Genomic DNA, 21,531 nt, shown 5'->3' with positions numbered 1-21,531 from the left:
AATATGATCACTAATGGAATTTAAAAGAACTTCTAACTATGGGAAATTTTAAATAAGAGGCCAGATTTCTAGTAAATGGAGAAAAATAGTTATATGACTCATATAATAAATTGTAATTATAGTTGGACATTTTAAAATGCAAAGAATTGAAATATAAGAAAGCACTTAAAATAGAAAATAGAGGGAAGTTCTTTTTTCTTGAAAAATTATGTCAGAAAGGACTAAATATTGTAAGGTTGTGGCTTAATTCAAGCAAGGGCTTGTCCTTGTCTCCAGATGCAGGGGCATTTAATTAGAAAGTTATAACTATAAACCAAAGCCTTATCAATTCGAGGTGTCCCATAACTTCATGACTAGAAATGCAATGGAGAATTTAAAGAGAAAGTTCTTGATGTAATAATGACAAAGAGTATTATCTTGAGTCTCTATTATATAGTGTTCCTAAATTTCTGAATTTCTCATGTGGGAAAACTGTAGCATATAAGATAGGCAGTGTCTGAGGAGGATGGAGGATCTGGAAATTGATGATGTGTCCTTAGAGAAAGTCCAAAATGGGCCCTCACGTATTAGTATAATGAGAGCTCAAATTTTTAGATGAGCTCTCCTCTATACAGGTACAGGGCATACACTAATACCAAGGCTAGTGACTTGGTGATAATCGCAAACTGGAAGACTATATTTACATCAGTGGTAACCTAACAGAGGGAAGACAAGCTTTGCAATTTGAACCCAAACAAATGGACTAGCCAATAAAACAAAAGGAGAACATTTACATAAACACAGGGTGATCACTGCAACATCTAATAAAATCTCTAGTTTCCAACCAAATATTAGTAAACATGCAAAAAAACAGGGATGGACAGTTTCTCCGGAAAAGATATGAGTCAAACAAAATAGGACCTCAGGTGAGGTCAAGCATTGATTATTAGAAACCAAGACTTCATAGAATTGGAGAAAACATGTGGAATGAACTAAAATCAAATGACCCTTATTAAAAATTTGGTCCTTTCTTATTTCATGCAAAATTTAGAAACAGCTTGCCAATTTCTGCATAAATGCTTGCATTGATTAATATTGTATTGAATTTATAGATCAGTTTAGATAGAATCTTAAAATCAAGTCTTCAAGTCCACCACCCCACATGGACTATCTTACAATTTATTTTTATCCTCAGCAATACTCTGTAATTTTTGGTATAAAAAGAAGCCACTTCTTTTAAAGTTATTTGTATATACTTTTGTTCTTTTGAGTACTATCTTGTCTATTTTATTACTCTGATTTTGGATTGATAGTTGGTAGTATAAAGAACTGTGAAAGACTTCTGAAAATTAGTCTGTATACCATGGCTTTGCTGAACTACTTAATGAATTCAAACACACACACATACACACACACACACACACACACACACACCTCAAAACAAACTTTTAATTGAAAAATTTAGATTTATAGAATTATTATAAAGATAGAAAAGGACCTTTTCACATACCCCCTTCATGCCTTCATGTAGCTCATTTATTTGTACTTGGATACCTCAATATTTTCAACATATAAAATTATATCATATACAAATTACAATAGTATTAATTAATCGTGTTTTCAAAATCTGATTTCTATAGTATCCGCCCCACACGACAGTCTCACCACCAGTGTGTAAGAGTTATTTTCCCACCTCCTCAGCAACACTTGTTGTTTGTTTCTTGATGATAGTAGTCCTTTCGACTGTGATGATATGGAAATGACAAATAGTTGTTTTTTTTTTTCCAAGATAGGGTTTCTCTGTGTAACAGTTTTAGCTGTCCTGGAACTCTCCTTCTAGACCAGGTTGGCCTCAAACTCACTGAAATTTTCCTATCTCTGCCTCCTAAGTGCTGGGATTAAAGGTGTGTGCCATCAACACCTGGCAAAAAAAAAAAAAACACTTTTAATTTGATTTCTTTTATGGCTAAAGATATTGAGCACTTTAAACATGTTTATTAACTATTTGAACTTCTTTTTAAAACAATGTTCAGTTCATTAGCCCAGTTTTGACCAGTTTATTTTTTACAGTCTATTTTTTGAGTATCCATGTTTGTGAATTCTAGATATTATCCTTTGTTGGATATATTGATGGCAAAAGTTTTCTCTATTCACTATTTAAACAGTTAAGATGATAAGGCCAAGCTTATTAATTTATTGATGGCTTAATAAGGAACATATTTAAAGTTAGTTTAGTAGAATTTTGCTATTGGGTTATCAAATAAAAAAGTTTTTTTTCATTCCTTAGGCAACTACAAATTTTTAAGTAATAACTGCTTAACTTTATTAAATATTTCTTGCACAATTTGCCACTAATAATTTGATTTTCTATTTAAAGATATTTTATGGTGCTGGGCGGTGGTGGCACACACCTTTAATCCCAGCACTCGGGAGGCAGAGGTAGGCGGATCTCTGTGAGTTCGAGACCAGCCTGGTCTACAAGAGCTAGTTCCAGGACAGGAACCAAAAAAAACTAGGAGAAACCCTGTCTCAAAACATCAAAAAAAAAAAAAAGATATTTTATGGTGAATTACATTGGTAGATTTTTTTTTGTAATTTGTTGTTTTGTTCTTATGATTCTTGAGGTAAACTAAGTAATACCATTTTGAAAAATAGTTAGATTTGGTTTTTTAAACCTATTTTATACCCAGCAAGTTTATAGGTTTATCTTTTCTGTTGCTTGGCTTTGGAATATTTTTATACAAACTTTACAAAAGACTGACATGCTCTACACAAACATTGTTGGCCTCTAGCCTCATTGGAGGGAGGTTTTGCCATCGCCACAATCCTTTAATTTTATTTATTTGCTCAACTTTTATTTTTCTTATTTTTCAATGTTGGCACTTTGTATTCTAGATGTAGCCGTTTAATTCAAGTTCAATTGAGCAAATGTCTGGCTGGCAGTATTCCAATGGGTTGCAGAACTTTGGGGTACCTTATTGATCGCCTGGATGGATTCCATCAGGCCACCATAACTGCGTAAAATAAATGTGGCTCAATAAAAGCCTTAGTTTTTCATTTGCTCTGTTCTCTCTCTCACACACAAAATGTCAGCTCCCACAGAACAATATTCCAGGGTCAGAATGTTAGATGCGTTAAAGAGAGCTACAGATGAAGAATCGTGCGGTAGATCAGAAAAGGAGAAGTGAATTGTCCGGCTCTTAAATAAATGTGAAAGAAGGAAGTGGCATTTGGATTATGGGAGAGGCAGAAAAGGTCAGAAAAGAACAGGGTGAGGGCAAGTTGAAATTGTGCAGAGTCGAGCAGGATGGGGACTAGGTCTGCTTTGTTCTTCTTGGAATAGGCACCTACTTCAGTCTGGGCTCAGTTATTAATGGATTCCCAGGACCTCTCAGACAGAAAGAAATCAAGAATTTGAGTGTAGAAAAAAAAATGTATTTGAGGTCTCTAATAGTTGTTCTACTTTCCCGTGAAAGAGGGGAGAGATGTGCAATAGAACAATATTTACTCAACAAGATGCAAAAGAAATGAGCATTGACTACGTTTTTACAACTATGACTTCATTCTAACAATTCTTTGCAAGGGCATCAGGGTTCCTGTTAGGCTCTAATGGCTGTCAGGCCACAGGGTGGCCATCTCTTGGCCTAGAGACAGTCAGGCAAGCACAAGGGACGAGGGGCCTGGGAACTCAGGAGCAGCACAGGCCTCCACACATGGCCCAGACCCAGCAAGTGCTGCGCATGCTCCCACTTCCACTGAGGAGCATGCCTACAGGGTTGCCAGGCTCAGAGAGAAGCCTTATCTCTGAGCGTGTAATGGAGGAGGAGGAGCCACCTCAGCCAGCAGTGCTGGATGTAGAGCTCTCTTCTGATACTCCAGGGAACCGGTAAGGAGACAGGAACTCCTATGACTTGACCATTCTTCATTTCAATGATGCTTATGACTTGGACCCGAGTACCAAAGAGCCTGTAGGAGGTGCTGCTAGGCTTGGGTCACTATCTTTTCTTGCCAGACCCTGCAGGGGAAATGGAGGGTGGTGATGCTGGAAACATGCACGAAGGCTTGGAAGCTACCAGCGAATCTGTCATTCTAATCCTTTTTGGCCACTGATTAAACTCCTTTCTGGACATAGTAACTCTAGTGGTTTTAGGGGAAGAAAACCTGAACCTAGTATCTGCACAAAAGGGGACTGGAAAACTTAAGTGTGAACTTTGGGGAATACTCTCTTTTAATACACACCTGTATTCAGACTCAGCCATTTTTCCTAACCATTGCATGGTCTTGGTCAAAGACTTAACACATCTTAACCCTCTTTCAGCAGTTTTTGAGCAGAGTTTTTTTTTTTTTTTTTTTTTGCGATTGAGGTAAATTATGGAAAGCATCTCTAGTGAGAAATTTATTTTAAAATTCTCTCTTTCTGTGCTATGAAATTTTAAGTTCTCGGTGAGACATCTGTGACTATTAATTGTCTGGTACTTAATTTTTTAGGTTAGGAGGGTGTGCACAATGCATCTGATTTCTCCCAGTGACTCAAGGTAGAAAATATTTGGGTGTGGAAATAGAATGGTGCAAAGGCAGGGCAATGTGATGCTATTGTAAAATATTAATTGGATAATAATTCCAGCCTGATGTGCTAGAATATGTTGAATGATTGTCTAGGACTTACAGATGTAACCATATATTACTGCAGACTATTAGAAAGGTGTTGGTGACATGACCCAAAAGATTTTTGAGGTAAAGGTGGTTTCCGAATAGAAGAGATTAAAAGTCAGGAGCAGAAATAAGTTGGAGACCCTTTGTGTAAGTATAGTTGCAAGTTAATGTTGCAGGGACTAAGAATAGAAAGAACAGCTAAGTTTGGAAGACGAAACAAGGTATATGAAATGGTTATTCAGTAGCATGTGAGAGTATATGTATATACCTGTATACACCGGGTAAAGGTAAGCATATGAGGGCAGCTAGAAGATAGAGACCCAATAGTTGTTCTGTTGCTTAATACCAAGGAGTAAGAGTTTTGAAATGATCTCTGAAAGTGTAGTTGGTTTGGGGAATTGATGCTGGAAGGAATATGTTGAGAAGCTTGATGCCTGTGTAGGTATAAGCGGCAATCAAATACTTGGGTGAATAACATCTTCCAGCTATTGTTTCCTTTTCCATGTTAGTCCTTTCTTTCCTCACTATAAAATCTTGTGTATCTAGATTTGGAAGAAAATCTTATTCTTTAAGTACTGCGACTACTTAGCAAAGCTCATTGGTTGTGGTACTGGTTTCTGGGGTAGATATTTACTAAGTATCTCCTCATAGGTGTAGGCTAGTTTCTCCTTTCCATATACCTGTGCTTATAATCTTCACACATAGGCTTTCACTGACCAGTGTTTAGTCCAAGCTGCTGTGGGATGTGTAAGTGATAACTGTGTGCCAAAGATCATGTCAGAAGATTCAAAAACATCTGTGGTGGTGTTTTTCTACTGTCAGCTTTACTGGATCAAGGAACACTCTAGGGCATTAATGAGACAAACCTTGAGTGCCTGTGAGGGTTCTTTAAGAGAAATTTAACTGAGAAGGAAGGTCCCACCCAGAATGAACAGCACTGTTCCATGGGCTGGGGTCCTTGAATGAATTAAAATGGAAGGAGACACCAAGTTAAGCAATGACATTTCCGTTTCTCTGCTTCTTGGTTGGCATCATGGACCAACTTGTTCTTACCACTGTTCCTTCTTGACCACGATGAACTGTAATTTTATAAACTGAAAGTCAAAATAAATCCCCTTTAAGTTTTTTTGACAGCTATTTAGTCATAGCAATAAGAAAAGAAACACATTTACATCAGAATAAAAGAAGTCAATGGGAACTTTATGTGTATTATCACTCTAAGCCTCATAATAGTGTGTGGTATATAGTGGAGAGTGAAAACACCTCTGAATGAATGGATATGATAAATAGCGGTATAATTGAACTGATAGAATGGTCTTGAGTGGTGATTTAACAACATAACCTACCAACAATGGGAGTGGTTTTGGTCTTGATTTATTTTACTTGTAGTGAACTTTCAAGGGTATTTTAGATTTGCATAGAGATGTGAAATATTGCGAAGGACTCACATTATCCCCTATTACTTAAATTTTACATTAGTATTGGAACATTTGTCACAATTAGTGAACAGAAATGTATAAATTATTAATCAATGTCTGTGTTCTACCTAGATGCCCTTAGTTTTTTACATGATGCTCTTTTTGTGTTTCAGAATTTCAGGTAGGAGAACACACTGCACTTGGTCTCTCTCATTTCTTAGGCTTATTTTAATTATGACAATTTCTCTTGATACTCTTTGTTTATAATGACCTCAATATTTTAAAGGAACATCAGTCATGTATTCTTTAAGAATGTCCTTTATTTTAAAATTCTGTTTTTCACATTGATAATACTTGTATATTTTATTTATTTAGGAAAACCACAGAAATACAATTTCATTTTTTAAAAAAATCACATCTTTTCAGGTCTGCATATTGTCAACACTGCAGACATTGACTTTTGTTAAATGTCTCCACTCTGAAGTACGTTCCCTGCTTATCTGTTGTATAACCTTTGGAATGAAGTCATTTTGTGCAGCTCACGTTTAAGGAACAGGGCCTTACACTTCACCCCCTTCATGGCGAAGTAATCTCAGATTTTTTTTGGATTATTCCCTAATAGAAGATATATCTTTCCTCATTTTACTTATTTATTTACTTATCTATCTATCTATCTATCTATCTATCATCAGTATTGCATTAGTTTTCTAGGATTGACAAGCAAAAGTATTGTAAAATAGGGGGCTTAAATCAGCAAAAGAAATTTTGTCTTGAAGGACTGCAGATCAAAGGGTGGGCACAATTGGCACTTTTATGGCTCTCCTGGTTTCTGGTGAGGACATTAGTCCTTGGAAATATGTATACATGCGCTACTCCAACTTCTGGTTCTACCTTCATGTAATAATTTCTCTCCCTTCTCCTTCTCCCTTTTCTTTTCCCTTCCTCCCCACTTCCCTTTGCCTTTTAAGGATAAAAGTTATTGAATTAGAGTCCACTCTGGTCATCTCATTTAACTAAACTCAGTTATATTTGCCTTGAACCTGTTTCCAAATAAGGCCATGCTCATAGGTACAGGGGGTGGAAACAATTAAATCTCAATAAAGATGAATTCATGGATTTCATTGTTTTTTGGATATACAATTAAAGAAAAAGAGGTCATCTCAAAAAGAAGAAAAAATTCAAAAAGACAAAGTTTGGAGGAGACACGTTGGTGAATAGGTAGAGTTGGAGGGAAAAAAATGAAAGGTAGATATGATCATATTTCATTATATGTGGAATAATAAATCATTTAAAAAAATCATACAAGGAAATCTTCATGACTTTGAAGCAAAGGTTTTTTTAAGCAGAACAGCAAAATTATACATCACAAAAAATTGGTCAATTAAACTTAGTTTAGATTAAAATCTCCCACAATAGAAAAATTGAAAATAAAACCCTGACTAGAAAAAGACATCTTCATAACATATATTCAACAATGGAATTGGACCTGAAACTAGATAACAACCTCTCCAAATCAATTTCACAAGGACAGAAATTCAAATTTCTAGTTGGGGAAAAATACCATGGACTTGATCTTGGTGGCACACACTGTAATTCCAGCAGTAAGGAAGACCAAGACTCGCCTGTGCAATTCAGTGATAGTCTGTCTCAAGATAAATAAAAAACAATAAAAATTAAATTTTAAAATAAAATAAAAAGAACATCAAGTAAAGAATAAATACAACTGACTCATAAACATCTGAGAATGTTCAATATCATTACTCAACAAGAAATACAAATTAAACTGACAATGGTATGTTACTACAACACCTAGCAGTATGATAAAAATAGTGTTGAACAGCAAGAAAATGGAATAATCAAAATTTTCATATACTACTGATGGATATATAGCTGGTATAACTATTTTGAGAAAACACTTGGCAGCACATAGTCAAGCTACACATATGTCTGTATATGACACAAAAATTCCACTTCTGGGCATGGACTCAAGAAAAATGATTACTTCTAACTACCAAAAGAATTATATAAGAATGCTAATAGTGATTTCATAATAGCAAATATTAGAAACCATCAGAGTATTTTTGAACATTAGAATAGATAAGTCAATTATATTATAGGTCACATATTAAAACATAACTCAGTAAGAAAAAGAACAGATATTGCTACATACAACAATTTGAGTGAATCTCAGAAATGTAAAAACAAGCCCACACAAAGGGATACATGCTGTATGACTGGGAGTGATGGGTGAAGGCCAGGGTAAGTGACTGGGCGAGAATGAGTGTCCAGTAATGTGCTAGAAATAATTTATATTTCGATTATTTAAAAAATCATATAGAACTCTAGACTTCAAAATCGTATAAATCAAAAAATTTGGTTAATAACTTGCTTTAAAACTGGAAGTAATACATATGCTTATGCAAGGCAGTAAAACATATGAATACAAAAACTGAGCAATATATGAGTTAATAGGGTTCTGTGAAATGACAGTTGTATCTAGACAAAAGAAAATGTCACAAGATTTGAGTTTTAGAAATCAAGCAGACAAAAAATTTAGAAGCAAAACTACAGTTTTCAAAACTCGCCAAGTGAGGACTACTGAGAACTCAAGAGCAATGGCAATGGGTTTCTGATCCTACTGCACATGCTGGCTTTGTGGGAGCCTAGGCAGTTTGGATGCTCAACTTACTAGACCTGGATGGAGGTGGGGGTTCCTTGGACTTCCCACAGGGCAGGGAACCCTGATTGCTCTTTGGGCTGATGGGGGGGGGACCTACCTGGGGGAGGGGGAGGGAAATGGGAGGCGGTGGCAGGGAAGAGACAGAAATCTTTAATAAATAAATAAATAAAAAAAAACTCGCCAAGTGTATGTGATGAATGACATGTATCCCTGCTAACATATGAATCAGCACTTGCTAATGTTTTTCAGGCCAGAAGCAGCAGCAACCTGGTTGATATTCATGTTTGCAGGCCCTACTGCAGTCCTACATAATCTGAAACACTAAGGTAAGGCACACACACAAAACCCAACTTCATTTAACAACTCCTTTGTACAATACTGATACATGCAGAATTTGAAAAAAGAACTGAGGAGATGGCTCAGAAGGCAAAAGCAATGGCTAATCTTACAAAGGACTCAGATTTGATTGCTAGCACCCACACGGTGTCTCAAAATAGTCTAACTAAAGTCCCAGGAAATCTGGCACCGTTTTTTGGCACATGGTACATAGACATACATGTAGACAAAACACCCATACATGTTTAATTAATTAATTAAATATATTTGAGAAACCACATTATAAAGGAAAATAGATTTTGAATCTCTGACTGTATACCATAACTACAGATTTACTCATTGTAAATGTCTTACAAATTATTGAAGTAAAAGTCATTGTATCAAATGAGGGATCAAAGTTACAAGAGTTGCTTGAGGAAAAAGTCAGTAAGCCTCTTTTAGGCCTATTCAAGGAGACATCAAAGTGAGTATCCTCAGTAGGCAGATAGAAATATAGGTCTAAAATGGAGGTTAGATCCAAATTATAGATCCATAAATAGAACAGATGAAGTAGTTAAAGCCAAAGGAATTTACAAACTGCTTTATACCACTAGGTCTTAGAGAAACAAATATGTATGAAAATAGTTTGATATTAATGTCGAAAATTATAATATAGATAAGACACTCTTAAATTTTCAATCTCAAGATTTTGTTTCCCAGTCCCCTAAAAACCTAAGAAGTTGACATAGGAACCTACTAAGAAACAACAATGGCCTAGTATGTGTATTTTTATAAAGAATATATTTGCAAACACAAATGGCATACTGTGAAAACCTCACATCTAAGTAAAGAACAGGGAGATATTATCTCCTGTGTCATTCAATTTACTGGAATATACTGCTTTGTATGACATATAATTTCAAAATCTGGTCTTTTACAGATAAGTAACTAGGAAAATACTTGAAAAAGCTTTCTAGATAATTGTGAATATTTTTCTTTACTACTATACAAAAACTCTGTAGGACAGTTTCCCAGAATGGTTTTCAATGTGACATCTCAAAGTCGCGTGAATTAACTTATCAAACTCTATATATGCAGAACAAACTAAGAACGAGAAAAGCAACTGACACCCAGTAAGACTGCAAGGAGAATGCCTAGCACTGTTAGCATCACAGATAGGGACCTCATGGAAATCTCTACTGCGCGTACACTATCATTTGGACACTGCTAATTTATATTTGCAACAGGCAATAGTTTTGTGTTTTTCAAACACCAAACTAAACAAGCATGTACCCCACATGGCAAACATCTTGTCTAATTTGTTCCTGCCCATTCTTTAATGTGCATGGTAATCGTTCCCCGTGCCAAGACTCAGTCGTATGGCCCAGCCAACTAAATATGTACCCTACTAGCCACTGTTGCCTCCTGGTGTTGACAAAGGTCCACTATGCGTATTTTCACCTTTGAATCTCTGCTCTTGCAACTTCCTGCGTCTAAAACAATTTCCTTGTAGACAGTCAGACGTCTCATGCCACTTCATTTCACTCAGGGATCTCCTCTGATACCACTTGACGATTGGGGCCATATTTTTTACTATATTTTACTTATTTTTGTGTCCATATGGGGGTACCCATGCCATAGGCACATGCATAGGCAAGGACTACTTGCAGGAGTTGATTATCTTCTTCCATTGTCGTGGTCTCAGGGAATGAGCTCAGGTTGTCAAGCTTGGCAGCAAGCACTATTACCCAGTGAGCCATCTGCCAGCCCAAGGAAGGTCTTACTCAAGTAACTTCTTTAAAAATGGCAAGCACCTCCAACTTCAACTCTTGACATTTCTTATTCTGCATCATTTTTATCCACAGCATTTGTTGCAACCCAGCATATTATATATTTCTTTTTTTAAACTGTTTTTCCATCTAAAAACACGAGCTCCCGTGAGGTTAAGGTCTTTTTTCTTTGTCTATTCCCTCCTGTACCCCTGCTGCTCAGAACAGTGCCTAGTGTTGTACTTGGCATGTTTTAGATGGGTTATATTAATAATTCACATGTTTTTTTATTGAACACTATATGCCAAGCACTCCACATCCTAGAAATGAATATTTGCTGAACCACATGAATACTGAGCACGTATCTGCCCCAGTAAGCAAAGATGTGAACACAGAGGTTGACAACTAAGCTTCGGAACAAAACATTTCAGGGACAAAGAAATTATGACATCTTCAAAGCAGATATTCTCTCTCAGTAATTTTATTTTTTTTTTCTTTTTTTTCTCAGTAATTTTATAACCAAATAATTTAGAGTTATCACCAATATAAACAACATCCATTCTTTGAGCAATTCTTTCTAGAAACAATAGTTTAAATGGAAACATTTGCAGAGGTGCCAATCGCAGACCATTCAATGTTGTTTCTTTGCTTCCTTGACAGTCCAGAAACCATATGGGTACACATTGCTCCTTCAAGGGCCTGTCAGTAAGGTGCTCTGTTCACTTGTGTTCTTGACCCTTGACCTTGTCCATCTGAGAGTAATTGACGTTTCAATGGCATTAGAATTCTGCAACCTCCCGAGATTCCCCCAAGATACTAGCATTTTCAATAACATGGCTGGTATGCATATGAGTGGTATGCTTGAAAAGAAACACTAGAGGATGAAGTCTTGCTAGATAATCTTTCAAACTGCACAATCCATAAAAAAAAAAAAACATTTCCCAAACACCATCCTGCCATTTGACACACAGTGTTTTAAATCCTTCAATAGTAAACACATGACTTTCCCTTGGTATTTTACAAAATTGTGGAAGGCAATCTGTTTGTGTAATTTATTAAGCATTATATGTTGAACCATCCCTACATCTCAGAAATAAAGCCAACTTTGTCATTGTGAATAATCTTTCTGATATTTGTCTGTTGGGTTTACAATTATTTTATTGTGGACTTTTGAATTTGTTATCCAATACCAAGTGATAAGCACTGAAAATATGAATAGCTGACTGTATTTATATATTTCGAAATATACATACATATCAGTCTTATGTATATACAATATACAATGGATGCAGAAAAAGTCTCTGAAAAAAATCCAACATGACTTCATGATAAAGTCCACAAGAAAGTAAGGCTATATCTGGGAAGACAACCACCAGCAGCATCATAAGTGGAGAAAAACTTGAAACAATCCCACAACAATCAGGAATGAGACAGGGCTGCCCATTATGACCACTTCTTTCCAATGGTGTGTTTGAAGAACTACTTGGAGCAATAGGGCAAGAGAAGGAGATTAAAGGGATGCAAACAAGGAAAGAAGTTAAACTATTCCTATTTATAGATAACATATAAGTAAAAGATTCTAAAAATCTCTACCAGAAAACCTAGAAATGATAAACCCAACAACATGGCAGGAAACAAAACCAACTTGCACAAACCAATAGATTTTCTATACACTCCCAGCAAATATACAGAGAAGGAGATCATGGACATACTCCCATTCATAGTAGCTGCTGTGGGAGCTCCTTCCATTCCTTCAGCCAATAGCCTTTAAGATACCAGTGCACTTGGGAGTGGTCTCTTATACTATAAATGCAGCTATAAAGTTTGTACTTGTTCTCTTGCTTCCGGCTCTTGCTTCTGGCTGCTAGACTCTGTTCCTGTTCCCCATTCGTGCAGAGGACTGTGATCTAGGATAGTGATCTGTAAGTATCCCCTAAATAAATAACCCTTTATTATATGTAATTCTGAACTAGTGTGGGATTTTTTTTTTTTTGGTTTTTTCGAGACAAGGTTTCTCTGTGGTTTTGGAGCCTGTCCTGGAACTAGCTCTTGTAGACCAGGCTGGTCTCGAACTCACAGAAATCCGCCTGCCTCTGCCTCCCGAGTGCTGGGATTACAGGCGTGCGCCACCACCGCCCGGCCCATGTGGGATTTTTTTTTTTGTAACTTCCACTATCAAGTAGCCTCAATGAAAATAATTTGTAATAAACCTAACCAAATGAGGTGACAGACCTCTGCAATGAAAACTTTAAACCCTGGATGAAAGAGATAAAGATATTAGAAAAGGCATGTCATGCTCATGGATTGTCAGAATTAATATTGTGAAAATGACCATGCTACCAAAAGCCATTTACATATTCATTAAAGTCCTCATCTCAGTCTCAGAAATAGAGAGTCTCTGAAAATTCATATGGAACCACAAAAGGCCCTTGGAGAGTCAAAACAATCCTGGGCAAAAAAACAGGGGTAGTTGGATCACCATTCCAGATCTCAAGATAAATTATGAAGCCATCGTAATAAAAATATAACAATCCTGGCATAGAACGAGAAAGTACTCCCTCTAAAGTCAGGAGTGAGTGGATATGGTTAACAGTGATGCCGTGTCCAGACACAGTCTTTCCTAGAAGGGCTCGCCCCTGGCCTAATCATTGCCCAAAGGCTCTGCTCTTACCAATTCCGTTGTGCCAGCAGTACTCCCCATTCTCTGTCTCTTACATTCTTTCTACCTGCAGCTCTGGTATGAGACCAATTTGATTATAGTATGCATAAACTCTTTAATGTGCTGTTAAACTAGGCTTGCAAGTAATTTGAATTCTTTTTCCTCTTTAGTTACCAGAAATATTTTAGTTTATACCTTTTTGTTTGGTGGACTAGGTTTTGATAGTGGCACTGGCTTCATGGAGTAAAGCTTGCAAGCATTCTCTTTTCATTTGGTAGAAGAATTTGAGGAGCTCTTGATGTTATTCTTTAAATATCTGTTATAATTCCACACTCTACCCACCCAGTTCTGAGCTTTATTTATTTATTTATTTATTTATTTAATTTTTAAGATAAACTTTATCACTGCCTCCAGTCTCATTGTTAACTACAGATCTGTCTTGCTGCTTCTGTGTGCCTGGATTGATTTTGATAGGTCATCTATGTCAAGAAAAGTTTATTCATTTCTTCTAGGTTTCCCAATTTATTTGAGTATGTTTCCATCATATTCCCTAACGATTTCTATATTTCATTGGCATCTGTTATAAATCACCTCTTTCATCTCTGATTTTATTAATCTGAATCCTTCACACTCTTTTCACTGGAGACTTGACCTTTTTATTTTTAAAGAACAAACTTTCTCTCCCCAATCCATTGTATTATTGGTATCTTCAATGTATAATGTTTTTGACTTTTCTTGTTACTGATTTCTGGTATGGTTCTGATGCAAAGAATTCTTTATATTTTTGTATCTGTTCAGGCTTGCTGTTTATGACATGTTATTTTAGAGAATATTCCATGGGCTGTTGAGAAGGATCTGTAACAGTTGGAGGGTTCTGTAGCTATCTCTTATGTCCATTTGATTTGTGATGAGGTTTTAACCCTGAAGATTTTATTTCACTTTTAATATATTGTGTACACATTGTATTCATATTTCCACATGTGTGTGTGGGTATATTCATCCATGCATGCCAGAGGTAGAGTTGGTGTCATTTTTGACCACTTGCTACCTTAGGTTTTGAGACAAGGTCTCTTAGTAAACACTCAACTGTCCTTTCATTCATATTGACTGGCCAGCAAGTTCCCATGATCACCCCATTTCTATACCTCCAGTTCTGGGTTACAGAAGTACACTGTCATGCTTGGGTTTCAGTGGGTGCTAGGGAAGCAAACTAAAGTTCTTTTTTTTTTCTTTTTTTTTTTTCTGAGACGGTTTCTCTGTAGCTTTTGAGCCTGTCCTGGAACTCCCTTGGTAGACCAGGCTGGCCTTGAACTCATAGAGATCCGCCTGTCTCTGCCTCCCAAGTGCTGGGATTACAGGCGTGCGCCACCACTGCCCGGCTCAAACTAAAGTTCTTACACCTATGCAGCAAGCTCTTTACTCACTGAGTTATCTCCCCACCCTCTTTATTTGTGTCTGGATGATCTGTTAATGGGAGTAGATATTGATGTCACTCATCATTACTATATGTGAATCTGTCCATTTATATCTAGTAGTGTTTGTTTTATAAAACTGGGTACATCAACATTAAGGGCATACGTGTTTATAATTGTTATATCCTCTTGATGTATTCATAGTTCCACTTATTGATGAGTAGTGACCATCTTTAATCCTTATGACTAATTATGGCTTACAGTCTGCTTTGCCAGATCACAATGGTGGTACTCTTACTTGCTTTTCGATTTCATTTTTTAGACTTTCACTTTCATTTCTGTGTTTGGCCCATGAAATGAATTTCTTGTAGACAAGAAATGGTTGTATCTTATTATAAATTTACTTGAACAGTCTGACTCATAAATGGAGCGCTAAGACTGATTATATTTAATGTTGGTGAGTAAATCGTAACTTTTTCTTTCATCTCATTGATTTGGTAATTTACTGAGTTAATAATTTTATTAGTTCCACTATTATTTATCTTCCTCCTTAAATGATATATTCTGTCTCAAGATCTCTTGGTTGTGCATCTCTTTCTCCTTCTTCTGCATCAAGGATTTCATTGGGAATGCTGTGCAGTCTAAACTTGGGGTTCGTAGATTGCTTTAGTCTGTTCACTGTGGAAGTTCTGTATTTCTCCTTTAGTATTAAAGAATATTTTTGATACAGTAACCTTTGTAGGTAGCTATTTTATTTCAGGGTTTTGAATACTACAGCCCATGATTTCTTGGTCTTTAATGTTTCTTCTGATTGATATGTTGTTATTCTGTTTGGCATACTCATTTTTAAGAAACGTGGCATTTCTCTTTTAAGCTTTTAATATCATTTCTTTGTTCTGTACTCTTGGCACTTAGGTATCATAGCACATGGAGATTTTCTGTTCTGAGCCTCTTTTCCTCATGTACCTAAATGCCTGTTTGATTACCTAGAGCTGGAGAATGTTCTGCTCTGATTTCATTGAGTAAGCTTTTTAGCCTTTTCTCTATGTTATAACCATTTCTAACATTATTTATTTGTATGTGTGGTCTCTTCTGAATGTAGAAACCCTTATCCTTATCCTCATTCCTGATTTCTGTTTTGTCTTATGTCTTTGTTGAATTTCTTATGCAAGTTGTTGAATAGCTCATTCAATATGTTGATATTTTCATTTTTGATAATTTCTTTTATTTTTAAAATAGACTTGTTGACTTTATCAGGGGAAACTGCAGTTGGGATGTAAAAAACAATAACAACAACAACTAATAATAATAAATCATTAAAAATAATTTGTATTTTATGGAATAGTTTCAACATTTTGACATGTTTTAAAGTGTTTAAAATAATTTCACATTATATTTTGAGGATTTCTTTTGTGGCATAGAACAATTTTCATTTAAATAAAAATGTGGTTTAAGTGGGGAAGCCTAGCTTGTCCTCTTCAGAATACAAATGTGCTAGTGAGATACATTGGCTATGGGAAGTGATCTTATGAAAACATTGTTCTGTGCTTTCATATGTTAGTTTTTCTGATTTTAAAGAGAAGTCATATTGCTATTTCAGATGTCTCCTTCGTGTTTCATAAAGGCATTCCATGGTAACACAGGACTCTGTTCCCATAGGTTTGTGATAGCTGTGAAGAGTTCAGCATCCTGAAGCCAGTCTTGATTTTCAGTGATGGTTGCTTAAATCCTTCAGTCTTAAGTATGATAACAAAAAGGAAGAACATGATCTCTATATTAAATGAATTGGGAGTGCATTTTGCAGTTTTGGGTAAGTAATACCTTCTATTATTTGAAGTTTACAAAGCAATTTACATAAAACTAGATTATTTGATTCTAAATAATAATAGCTAAGAAACTCTATTTATCAGTTTATAGGTGCTCAGAAGCAGTTATCAGTATTGTATAATGAACTTGGAAATTTGAACTTCACATAGTGAAACTTTTAGTTATACTTGTGCAAAAGAAAGACATGTCACCAGAGGAATTACACCATGGCTTTTGGTTTTCCACATTGTCACAGAGTGATGTAAAAAAAAGTGACCTGTAATCCCAGCACTCAGGAGGCTGAGGCAGCAGGATCACCATAAGTCTGAAGGCCAATTTTTGAGAAAGTTCCATGAGGTGCTGAGAAGAAGGTATATTCTTTTATGTTTGGATGGAATATTCTATACATGTCTGTTCAATCCATTTGAGTCATAAGTTCTGTTAGTTCCCTTATTTCTGTTACACTCAATTCTGAACTAGTGTGGGATTTCTTTTCAGTGTCTGTCTTCATATTTTTTTTTCTGACTGACCTGTTCATGGTGAGAGTGAAGTGTTGAAGTCTCCCACTATTAGTGTGTGTGGTTTAATATATGATTTAAGCTTTAGAAGTGTTTCTTTTATATATGAGGGTACTCTTGTATTCAGGGCATAGATGTTCAGCATTGAGATTTCCTATTGATGATTTTTTTCTGTGACTAATATGAAATGTTCTTCTTTGTCTATTTGATTGATTTTACTCTCAAATCGATTTTGTTAGATATTAGGATAGCTACACCAGCTTGTTTCTTATGTCCATTTGATTGGAAAAATTTTTTCCCAACCCTTTACCCAGAGGTGATGTCTTTCTTTGAAGTTAAGGCGTGCTTTTTGTATGCAGCAGAAGAATGGATTCTGTTTTCATATCCATTCTGTTAGCCTGTGTCTTTTTATAGGTGACTTGAGTCCATTTAATTTAAAGGATATTAATTACCAGTGACTGCTATCTCTTGTTAATTTAGGTTTTGTTGGTTGTGATGTTGTTTTGTGTGTTTTCCCCTTCTTTGGGATTTGCTGCTGTGAGATCATCAATTGTTTGTGTTTTGTTGATATAGCCAAGTTCCTTGAGTTGGAGTTTTCCTTCTAGTAATTTGTGTAGGGCTGGGTTTGTGAATGACTAGGTATTGGTTATTTTAGTTATATATAGGTATATTTATGTAGGTATTGAATTTCAGTATTTTAAACAGAGCTTGTTTTTCACTTCCTTTAAATTACAATAAAGTACTATTTTGCTGTCTAGTTTTATATACATACCTCACTAGAAGTTTTTGGTCGATGATGCTAAGGTAGTGGACTTAGCTGTGTGGGAGCTTCTCCTCTGTGTTTGAGCCTTAAGTCAGACCATCTGAAAATATCATTTAAGGTATCATCATATTGCACTTGTGGTAGGGTACCATAGTGGCAAGATCAGAAACTGAAAAATATGAAAGAATTCCCCTGGAGGAAGAATTCAGAGAAATATTTTATGCTTTGATAAATTACTATTTCAAATTTGGTTAAGAATATGTATAGAAATTTTATGAACACACTGTATGATTCATCCTTTTCTGTGCAGCTGAGAGGTTCCTAGTTTTTCAGAGTTGTAAAGTTATTGTCAGAATCAATTCAAGAACATTTTCGTCACTGTGCAAAGAAACCCACCCTGCCAGTCACTTTCCACTTCCTCCCAAGCTACCAGCTCCAGGCAAACAATCTACTTTCGTCCCTGTAGGTTTCCCTGTTTTTTTCAGTTATAGGAGCCAATCCTGTAATGTGACCCCCTTACTGCCTTCTTTCACTTAGCATGTTTTCAAGATTTATCCGCGTTGTAGTATGCGTCAGCACTTATTTCTTTGTCTTGGTGAGTACCACACCATTCATGGAGAATAACACATTTACCCCTCTATCAGTTGATGGAATTTGTTTCCACCTTTTCCACCAATATAAACAACGATGCTGTGAAAATACATGTGCCAAGTGGGTTTTTTTCCCCTCTTAGATATAGTAATACAGGATTTGAGGTGCGGAGTCGTATGGAAACTGACAGACTGTTTCCTAAATTGACTGCCCCACTTCAACATTCTCCCGCAGTAAGTTACCTAGAAGCTTCCGTTCCTCCACCTCCCTGCCAAGACTTGTTACCTTCCCCGCTAGCTGTCCTAGTTAGCGTGCCGCTGGATGGCATCTCGCGAACGGCTGCGGATGTGGAGCCTCTCTTCACACGTAATGAGTTACATAGGTATTCCTGTCTTCTAGATTAGGGTCATGAGATTTATGACATGACGAGCAAACGTTTTTCTTTTCTCCGTACTGTCACCATCATGCTGTGCTGATATCATTTGAAGAATCGGTTGTTTTTCTGTTTTTTATTTTTGTGAATAAGACCAGGCTGGCCTCGAACTCCCAGAGATCCACCTGCCTCTGCCTCCCGAGTGCTGGGATTAAAGTCGTGTGCTACCACCACCTGGCAAAGAATGAGTTTTAACTATTGAAATAATCTACTTTTTTCCTTTTTACTTGCGCTTTCATTATCTCATTATCATTTTTGTGAAGCTGAAGCCAGTGTCTAATATGCTGTCACTGACTTGGTTTATTTCAAGAGTTACATAATTTCTGGTTTATCTTTATGCCTTGAGCTAGTTTGAATTAATTTTTGTGTATGGCATATGATGACAGTCCAACTTTTTAAGTACTCTGTTTTTTGAGAATACTTATTGTAACAAAAAAAAAAAAACCTTTTTTCTTCCACTGGGTTGCCTTGGCTCTTGCCTCGAAGTGTAAAGGCTTATTAAAGCTGTTCACTCAGGTTCTATCGAGCTGTGCATGTCTGTCCACATCATGTCAACTGCTCCACCTTTGTAGGAACCTTTAAAACAACTTAGTCAATTTCTTTAAGAATTGCTTTGGCTATTTGGGGTCCTTATAGTTAAAAATAAAGTTTAGAATTAAATTAATTAGGTTAATTAATTTAATAATTTATTAATGCTGGCTAAATGTTCTGTAGAAAGGCAGGACTTTTGTGTGGGTTGAGCTGAAATCTATACACCAATTCGGTTAGCATTGCCATTTTAACTCTTTGATATATTCCAGTACAACCACATGAGATAGTTTACCATCCACTTGGTTCTTTTGTGATGATAAGTCCTGATAGAGATGCAGAGAAAGGGGGATCTTTATGCACTATGCACAGGGATAGAAATTAGTACAGCCAATATGAATAAGAGCACAAGGATTCTTAAATACATAAGAATTAGACTTAGCCTACAGTTCAACAGTGCCATCACTGAGTATATGGGCAAAGCAATTAGTTCAATATGCTAATGGAATATATGGGTGCCCTCACTGCCACATGACCTAGAGTGGTAACGATTGCGGTAACAAGGGTGGGTGGATAGTCATGTACTCACGGTGGAACGCTGTCAGGCCAGACAAATGGAGGTACCCTACTGTTTGTGAGACCACCAGTGAACCTGGGGATGCCATCTAAGTTAAATATGCCAGGGACAAGAAGACAAGTCCACATGATCTTTCAAATTGAGCCCGAAAAGCTTATTTTATATAGAGAGTAGAATGGAGATTACCAGAGCTGGAATGCAGAAATGATGCCTCAAGGATAGAAGATTACGGTTGGTAGGAGGAATTATTCCAGAGATTTATTGTCCAGCAGGATCATTACAGTTAATTATATTATATTCTTAAAAAATGGTGAGAGTTAGGTGTGTGTCCTACTCATTGGCACACATTAAATTTCCATATTCTACAAAGTGCATTTGCTTTAAAACATATAGTACATGATAAATATTACAGTTTGATTTATTGAGACAAATGTCAAATTCCAAGTTGAGTTATATTAATAAAACAGGATTATTAGCATTATTAGAAAACAGGCATATACCACTTTTTACTTACCTTCCTTTATCCTAAAAAGGGCCTTTTCTAGTATTTTCTTTCTCAATCCAAGGCAGTTTATTTTAACCCCAAATTTGTCTTCAACTCCGCCATGATCCTTATAACTGATATGCGTCTTAGAGTTTCTAGCACCATAATAAAACACCATGACCAAAAGCAACTTGGGGAGGAAAGAGTTCATCCATCTTGCAGCCTTCCATCACTAAGGGGAGACAGTGCAGGAACTCTCTGCAGGAACCAGAGAGCGAGCTATGGAGGGACACTACTGGTTTGCTCCTTTCTTGGCTCCCTTAGCCTGCCTTCTGTAGCACCCCTGACCACTAGCCCAGGAGTGTTACTCTTCACAGTAAGGTAGAATCTCCCACAGCAACCACCAACCAAGAATATGCCTTATAGACCTGCTCACAGACCAGTCTTGTGGGGGCATTTTTTCCATTGAGGCTCTCTCTCCCAAATGACTGTAGCTTGTGCCAAGTTAGCAGAAAACTAACCAGGACAGTGAGATAAAGCCTTGTCTGGGTGTGAGCAAGTTCAGTGATGAGACAATAATTTTTTGACTGCTTGTAAATAGAATTAGAGGTAGAAAAATGATTTTTCAGGGAAATAATTAGAAGGATCTATCTATCTATCTATCTATCTATCTATCTATCTATCTATCTATCTATCTATCTATCTTCTAAAATAGTATTAGGCCCAGGACATGAAATAAATGTGAGCAGATAGGCATGGAAAATGAGTAATTCTAGTCAGTCTGCTGAGCCTGATACATAATTAGGGTAGTGGTTTAATTAGTCCCAAATATCAGCAATTTTTCCCCAGTGCAATGTAAAGATATTTGAGAATACTTTTGCATCTAATTTTAATCAAAACTTTGACAATACCTCTGCATACAAACTAATCAGCTTCCATCTGAAAT

General features: G+C 36.4%; 1 pseudogene; it reads left to right on the top strand.

The window, feature by feature from the left end:
- Positions 1-3,794: 3,794 nt before the first annotated feature.
- LOC121455606 overlaps positions 3,795-21,531 on the top strand; it is a 28,451-nt pseudogene continuing 10,714 nt past the window's right edge.

Source organism: Microtus oregoni, unplaced genomic scaffold (assembly GCF_018167655.1).
Source record: "Microtus oregoni isolate MIOR12 unplaced genomic scaffold, Mior012 000014F_ref0000157, whole genome shotgun sequence".
NCBI lineage: Eukaryota > Metazoa > Chordata > Mammalia > Rodentia > Cricetidae > Microtus > Microtus oregoni.
Note: the sequence above shows the minus strand (reverse complement) of the source record. Positions and strands in the feature narration are given on the sequence as shown.